Source organism: Humulus lupulus, chromosome 4, assembly GCF_963169125.1.
Source record: "Humulus lupulus chromosome 4, drHumLupu1.1, whole genome shotgun sequence".
In the NCBI taxonomy this organism is placed as follows: domain Eukaryota; kingdom Viridiplantae; phylum Streptophyta; class Magnoliopsida; order Rosales; family Cannabaceae; genus Humulus; species Humulus lupulus.
The window spans coordinates 10855072-10864175 of NC_084796.1; the positions used below are offsets into that span (position 1 = coordinate 10855072).

At 32.4% G+C, this 9104-nt stretch overlaps 1 non-coding gene across 1 annotated transcript; it reads left to right on the forward strand.

Annotated features, from left to right (window-relative positions):
- Positions 1 to 48: 48 nt before the first annotated feature.
- LOC133833764 (small nucleolar RNA R71) lies at positions 49 to 155 on the forward strand. Its single transcript, XR_009893126.1, has one exon. It is a non-coding gene; the product is annotated as a small nucleolar RNA R71 (small nucleolar RNA).
- Positions 156 to 9104: the final 8949 nt, after the last annotated feature.

The window sequence follows — 9104 nt, forward strand, 5'->3', positions numbered from 1 at the left end:
TATGCCTCATTAGCACTTTTGCTCATAAACACCAACATCCACTTTTCTATTCCATGGTGCGGACACTTCCTTAGCAACTCCTTAAAGCGCTCCCAAGAATCATACAATGACTCTCCATCCAACTGATAAAAATTATTAATCTCACCCCTTAACTTTGCAGCCTTCGCTGGAGGAAAGAACTTGGCAAGGAATTTCTGAGCTAACTTCTCCCATGTAGTGATCGAATTCGCTTGTAAGGAAATCAGCCAACTTTTCGCCCTATCCCTCAATGAAAATGGGAATAGCCTCAGTCTTATAGCATCATCACTCACCCCATTCATCCTGAACGTAGCACATAACTCCAGGAAATTAGCTATGTGTAAATTAGGGTCCTCCGTCGGCGTACCTCCAAACTGAACAATTGTTTGAACCATCTGAAGAATGGCTGGCTTAATCTCAAAGTTGTTTGCAGCAATGGTTGGAGGTCTGATGCATGAATGCACTCCTGTAACAGTAGGAAGTACATAATCTCTCAGTGTTCGTGCTCCTTGCTCCCTTGGACCCTCAGTAGCCCCTTGACCATTATTAGCACCATTTCCCAGATTATCAGCCATGGTGAATTCCAATTTCCTTTTTATTTTCCGGTTCTGCCTGCACGTTCTTTCAATTTCCCGGTCTATTGGTATAACCTGTTTTTGTCTATTACTGCGCATATACCAACTAGTCCTGAAACACAAGAGAACCTTGATCCAGATTAAATGTAAAAAAAAATCAATTTAGAACAAAAATTAACTTATTGGTATTAATAAAAACAGTCCCCGGCAACGGCGCCAAAAACTTGATCGCAAAAATGTAACACGCAAGTATATGTGGTCTAATCAAGTAATATATGATAAGTTAAGTGTCGATCCCACGAAGACTGATATTAATCACCAACAATTAATTCCTAATTCTAATTGATTTGCTTAATAATTTTAGATTACAATTAAAATACTTACTACTAAAATTAGGAAACTACTAACACTTAAATAAATGCAGTAATAAGAGTTGATTTAATTTAATAGATGCAAAAGTTAGGGCTTTAGTTTCATCAACTTTCCACTTATGATTTCGACTCAATTCTCAAGATTTCTTAATTCTGTTGTGGTAACAGATTATAATTATATATTATAGTCTTGTTAGGATCTATAATTCTCTACAATATACTATTCCCTACATCTCTGTGGTAAATCAATATATTGCAGGCTTTAAGCACATAATCCCTAACCTACACAACTCATAAAAGTACTTTCGTCTAATATGAAATTGTGATTATTTATCTATAGCATAATTATCCTTTTCTTTTCAGAGTTTAGGTTAAAATCATATGGACATGTAAATGACGATCAAACATTCACAAGCATTAAGTGTACGATAAATAATCCACAGCAGAAGAAAGAAATTCAGAAACATTTCATTAAGAAATCATAGTTTCAAGAAGAATCCACTAAAACCCTAATAACAAGATTAGTTCAAAGCAGACATAATGACATCAATCAAATTAAATATAAACATAAACATCAGTAGAGAGATTACAGAAGAGAAGAAGAATTCAAACTTTTAGATCCTCAATGTTTTTCTTCTGCCTCCAAAGACTTATCTCTCTCTAATTCTGCATAATCCCCAAAATTACCTCTAAAAACGTATTTAAACCAAAACCCTAAAAAAAACTAACAAATTCGAAAATTCTGAAAATCACGTGCAGCCACATGCGCCGCGGCGTGCATCAATGCTTCAGCGCATCCTCTCTGTCTTCAGCAAGCGCCACGGCGCGTCCCCCAGGCGCCGCGGCCCTTCAAAATTCCAGAATTAGGCAACTTTCTGTTTCTCCCTTGCGCCGCAGCTCTCCATTCAAGCGCCGCGGCCCCTAAAATTCTTCCAAAATCTCGATTCCAAACTGCAAATCTACCCATTATCTCCGCGAATGAGTCTTCAGCTTCCTTCTTATCAACTTTTAGCACCAATTGCTCAATTTTAACTGATTTTTCAGTCATTTGCCAAACTTCACGATTTCCTCTCCTATTTCCTGAAAACATACCAAAACAAGCATAATACCGCAACACACTCCACCAAAAATGACTCAAACTGATCCTAAACACATGTTAAAACTATGCTAAAAACAGACTCATCAATTTCCCGAGACGGTACTTAGGGAGTCCGTTTAAAAATAATAAACAATAAATACTTTAAGACACTAAAAGAAAATATTTATTTAAAATTTAAATAGACAATGAGATCTCATTATTTAAAAATAAAAATGTTGGACGCTAGGTTTAACAACAACAACATAAAGAAAATAACCGTTCAAGTCTGAAAATTTAAAACATGACATTCATTTCTAAAAAAACATAAAATAACTAGAGCCCAGCCTATAACATGTCTTGTCCATGCCTCGAGCCCGCACCACTAACTGCTTTGCTTTGCCTTTACCTGCACACAGAGTACCCGTTAGCTAATGCCCAGTAAGAAGAGCTATGTAGGACATAACTCCCCAAACCAGAAAACATAAACCTTCAACTAAATATAAATAAACATCATAATCATAATAATCATCGTGCGATAATAAACACCATATCACACTAACATAATTTGTGTTACACTCACACACATAAATACTAACACGTCATGTTGATCGGACATGAAATGTAATCTGCATTGCCTGCACTGTACTCACACTCGGCATTCCCATGGTGGCATCTAGTCTAGCCTGCGTTGTACTCACACTCGGTCGTTCCCTCGAGACATCGTTGCCCTGCCTGTGTTGTACTCACACTCTGCAGTTCCGTGGTGGCATCCTATTATCCTGAATTATACACACCCAAGATAATTCCTGCAAGTGTTATACTCACACAAGCAGCTAAAATCTAGTAGCACGCCTACTCTATCATCTAAGCACGTCTACTAACTAAAATCCCTAGCACTATCCTCATGCTAGTCAACCTAATGCAACAATTCAGGTCACAAATATAATTACATAATTAAACAAATAAGAAAACAAGGTTGTACGCATAACGTACACCCTGCGCGCAGATGTCCACTCTTCTTACCTTAAGCAGTGAATTGTCCACTGACGTGTCCCAAACCACTTGTTGTGTCACATTGACGACCATTGGCTCCTTCATAAATACCCAGATCGGGTTTGCCGGAGCCTCGCCGGAATCTTCTTTTTCTCCGTCGCCGGCGAGATTCTAACTCCTCTTTCCACTTGTTTTTGACACTCCTAACCGGTAGGAATTTGTTCCCAAAGATCCCAACACCTCAAATAACCCTTGAAGCTTAAGAAAATCGACCCATGATGGTCAAATCATGGTTGTCTTCCCCGTCGCCGATGTACCGCCAAAAATGGTGGTCAAAATACAAAATTTTGTTTTAGAGCTTTTTGATCTGTTTCTTCACGTCCAAAACACTTATTAGGGTCCCTCTAAGCTTTCTAAACACTTCAAACAACCCAAAACCTCCCATGTTCTCTTAGATCCAAAATTATTCAAGAACACCCACTTTAATGGTGAAATTTTGTGATTTTTTAAAACGACCTTTCTAGCCCATTTTTGTCATGTCAAAAATGTTCCTTAGATCATAGGAAATATATTTCAAACATTCAAAACCACCCAGAAATTTCCTAGAGCTCTCAAACCTGAAATCTCTCTTTCTCTCTCTAGAAAATTCAAGAACATCTCTTTTCTTCCATTATTGCGACTCTCCCTCTCTTCCCACGGTTTTGAACTATTGAGAGGCCCTATAAATCATGCTTAAACAAAAAGAAACGAATGCTTAACCTCTTAATTATTGTTGACCGATTTTAAGCCTATAGTTAAGGAATTTCTTGTATTTCTTTTAAAATAAAATAAAAGAAATTGTGATATTATTATAACTGATTTAAATTTCAAATTTAATGAGTTAATTTCATTTGAAAACATATTCTAATGTCATTTAATTGCCCCTCAACTAAATTCAAACATAGGGACATTATGGTCATTTCATAATTGCATGCAATTACCATTGTTTAATACATTTAAATAATAATGCAATAAACCGTATAATAAAATAAAATGAATTCATATCATGTTATTAATATTATTATGCTCATAATAATAATAACATTCACAACATAAATAAATAATTAAATTAACCCACGTAATTAATTATTTATTAGGCATTATGCACATGCCGAGATTTAATTCTCATTACAGGTTCTTAAACATAAGAAATCAAGAATATTTGTTATCATTGGAATCCATACATATCTAAACCCATAAATATGTAAAATGACAGAATACTCTCAGTGGCAAAATTACAAAATGACCCTTTCAAGAAAACGGATATTACAATGCTTCTGCCAGTCTCTTCAAAAAATCAAAAGCAATGATAAACCATTAGTAGGGTGACCTAGGGTCTAAAAATAATAAACACTTCACACTTCTCTATATCTAGATGAGAAGAAATGTAGAATTTAAGATTTTAAGGAATGCAAAATGACGCTCACGAACATGAAAACTCAAAACATTTGTTGCCAAAAGAAAAAAGGATATACGTATATTTATTACCAAGTTTTTTCTACTTATATCGTTCAATGTATTCCAGTGCATTCTGCAAGTTTCTGGGGTTGTCCTCATATTAGCGGAATGAGATACTTCGATACTACAATCATAAACACTTCACACCTTTGTAAATCTAGATGAAATCAAATGTATAATACAATCACAACAACTATGTATAAGAGTTCTAAGAATTATGAAAAATAGACAATAGTGGAAATAATAGTGTGTTGCAAAGGCTGAAGTATATGCAGCCACATGAAGAGCAAAGAAGAACAGAGGAATTGAATCCTTGGTGGAACTTCCATCTGATGAAGATTTCTTTTTTATTTTTATCATACTTGATATAATTACTTGTAATTATATGATAAAAGCAAAAAAAATCATTACGAATAACAAAAGAAAAAAATCACAAGATTATTACAAAAAACCTATTTATGTCTTTAATTTTTTATTAACGTCGAAGACACTCAAAATTTGAACCATATGTATTATAATATCACCAAAGTAGATCAAATGCAAAGTATATTAAATAGAAGAAACAAATCAGATCATCAAAATGCTATGCTAAATCTTTTACTACTGGATCACTTCCAATTCTCAAATTCATTTATAACATAAAAAAATAGTTTTCGATTTGTAGATTATTCTCACTAATTAATGTGTCTATTCAATCCATTGAAATTTTCATAATCACCACTACACATATTGATCAACATAATTTTATGCATGACAAATCCATCCGTATAAAAGTGAATAGATCTAATAAAAAAAATTTTTAAAAATCAATTGAGAGCATCAAAAGTATAATTTGAGATTATAAAAGTTCGGGCAACATAACAGACCATAATCAATCCCAAAAAATTTTAAAAAAAATCCATGAACAAAGAAAAACAGACACAATCACAAAAGATATTACAGAGCTGCACAATGAAAACCAACACAAAACTCAAAAATATCAACTGTAATGAAGAAAAGGGTTTCTATAATTATACCCATTGGTCATTGAAGCCTGAGAAGGTACGCCTGATTTGAAGATGACGAATTTGGGACCTTGCCAAGTTTTGATGTCGAAAAAGGAACTCGGTTTTTAATTCAAACCATGACAAGATTGCCTCATAAACGGGTTAACGACATAGACAAAAGAGAATGTAAAAAAGGGATGGTGGAGAAATAACAAAAAAGAAGACGACTACAATGATATTGGGTGAAGAAGAAGAAACGAGTTGCTTTACCAAAAGGAAAATAAAAAACAAAATGGCACAAAAAAGAGCCGGTAACTAATTTCAATCTTTTTTTTTACCCTTACTTTTCAATGGCCAACTCACAACTATTAGATACCAAAAATCCATAAATCCAACGACCCACAACTTGTTGAAGTGTGTAATCCCTCAAAACCAACCGGGGGATTACATAATTGGCCTAAATATATTATTATTATTAGGGTAGTTAACCATTTGGTACTATGTGTTTTTGCAAAGTATCATTTTGGTACTTTCTGTTTTCAATAATGTTTATATGGTACCATGTATTTTAAAAGCATACATATTTGGTACCCTAAACTCAAATTTAATTAATAAAATTTTACCAATTTAATCAAACTGCTGTCAATTATGTAAGTTCCAAATTTAAATTTAATTACTTAATTAGATATAACTGATAACAGTTTGATTATATTGATAAAATTTTATTTATCAAATCTGAGTCTAGGGTATCAAATATGTATAATTTTAAAATACAGAATACCATATGAGCATTATTGAAAACAAATGGTACAAAAATGATACTTTGCAAAAACATAAGATACTAAATAATTATAATATATATTTATGAATATCGTGGGTTAGAATTATAAGTTAGATGTAAAAGCTACATTGAGGTGACCCACCACATAGGGGTAGCTATAATTGTAAACAATTCTTCACACACTTACTAATTTATTTAATTTTAAAATAATGTTATTGCATATTTAAAACTCTAGATCAAAATAAAGAGAATTATTAGTGTGTCCTTCTCATCATTTAGGGCTCCTCTTATTTTTTGTTTTCTCTTTTGTTTGTTTAGGTAGTAGTGTTAATGTTTGCATCCCCTGTATTTGGTCCATACTACTACTTTTCTTGGTCCGAAATCGAAAAGTAGAAGTTTACAAAAAAGACGTTTCTCTTAAAGATTTGTTATATATATCTCATCATTCATCTGTATTTATAAAATTTTGATAAAATAAGCAATTAAAGCTGATTATAATTACTAATTTTAGAAGAATGAAAAAAATCATGATGAGTACGTAGATCTGATGAAACATTAACTATTTTTCAGGTGAGTGATGTGTCCTAGTTATATGTTCATTATTAGAGCCATCCGAATGCCTCCTTTAAAATAGTTATATTCAACAATTATATCTCAAATATGATCAAATGATTCTCCATCAAATATATGGTTTTAGTAATTTTTTAAAACTTATATACATATTATCATTTTATATGTTGTTATAATAATTATATTCAGAATTATTTTTAAATTTTGTATTAATTTATATTTTATTTATTTTGGAAAAATCTAAAATAAAGTATTATTATATTTTGATATTATATATGGATAAATATCATAAATATTAAAATATATAAAGACACTATTGATGATGAGAGAATTTTTTTTTAAAATGAATAAAAAAATATTGAAAAATAATATAGAGAAAAAATAGAGAAACTCATGTATGGTGTAATGTAAAAGTTACAAATAAAATAAATAGAATATTGTTTTGATGATGTATTTTAAAAAATAGAAAAGAGCATTTATTGGGAATACTCTCGGTAGTCATCCTCAATAATTATGATATATTTGCATTTGAGAAAACAGTGCCAAAACATCAAAAGAATCCTATTACGTAACTGCAACAATGTGATCGGAACAAGATTTCTTCTCCAGCCCTCCAAGCCTCTCTCTCTTTCTATGGCCATAACCGTTAATTGAAACATGTGATGACCGCTGAATTCAAGTTGATCAATATAAACTGACCCTTTCTTCTTGATGCCCGGCCAGTACTACAAATGCATATTTGTAAAACCAATTGCTGAAACACATATGTTACACAATGCTTCCAATGGTGTTTTTGAGTTCAAATTTCTCATGTCAAAAATATGAGAACGAGCCATTGTATAGTGTAGAAAATAGGTATAGATTCTTTAACATCTCGCACCATTAATTGAATTTCTTTTGAGTTTTTGTTAAAAAAAACAAGTCTAGCATGATGGATGACAACAACATCTGGTCGTCTAAGACTCTAAGTACGATCAAAGGTTCTCTTAAAGGTCTGAGATTGAGTAAATGACGATTTATTTACAATAAAATCTGTTTTTTTTTAGAAGATCTGACTGTTTTTGTTATGTATTGATGTGTTATGCTGAGTTAAAATAGGCTACACTCTAGTGCGCGTGCATGATTTTTCAAGGGATAAGAAATTATATATGTGCATTCAAAATATGTACTCAAATATTACATACAGTGGTCACTGCTTTATAAAACAGTAAGTTCTAATTTTAATAAATGTAATTGGCTAGACCAAACTGCCATATTACTGTATATAATATTTGTGTGTATATTTTAGGTGCACATAACTCGTATTCCTTATCCTCGTATTCCTTATCCTAAACAATTATCTATTGAGAATTTACTGTAATTACAAAATTAACCCAAATTTTACGCAATTTTTTAACAAGAAAAATACAGTTGACATGTAAAACTAGCGTTGCAGTAGTTAATAAAATTCTTATTCTATTTAATTGTGGGTTCTGTATAAGTTCTTTCAAAAGCTGCTACAATCAATAAATAATAATAAATAAATATGAAGCGTGATGGAATCGATGGCCAATAGAAAAAATTATGAGAAATTAAATATATATATGACAATTTTTCTACAGGGGCTTCACTTTAAGCCCTACTGGTAGGGCTTTTAGTGTTTCTTGACCCGTGAATAGTTTTTGGTGCGATTTTTTTTATGACCGTGTAAATTGTAGCTATTTAGAGCATCATGCAAATTTTCAGAAAATTCCAAATAGTTTACAGTACCGAAAACTAGGTTCAAACATGTTGTTTTCCACGCGCATAAAAAAAATTAGTCACGCGTGCAACAATATGTTTGAACCTAGTTTTCGGTACTCTAAACTATTCAGAATTTTATGAAAATTTGTAGGATGCTCTAAATAGCTACAATATACACGGCTATAAAAAAAATCGTGCCGAAAACTGTTCACGGGTTGTAAACACTGAGAGCCCTACCGGTAGGGCTTAAAGTGAAGCCCTATAGGAGAATTCTCATATATATATATATGGCAATTCTTTTACATGAGCTTCACTTTAAGCCTTATCGGTGGGGTTCTCAGTATTTCTCAACTCGTGAACAGTTTTCGACACGATTTTTTTTATGACCGTGTATATTGTAGCTATTTAGAGCATCCTGCAACTTTTCAGAAAATTCTGAATAGTTTACAATACCGAAAACTAAGTTCAAACATGTTGATTTCCACGCGCATAAAAAAATTAGTCATGCGTGCA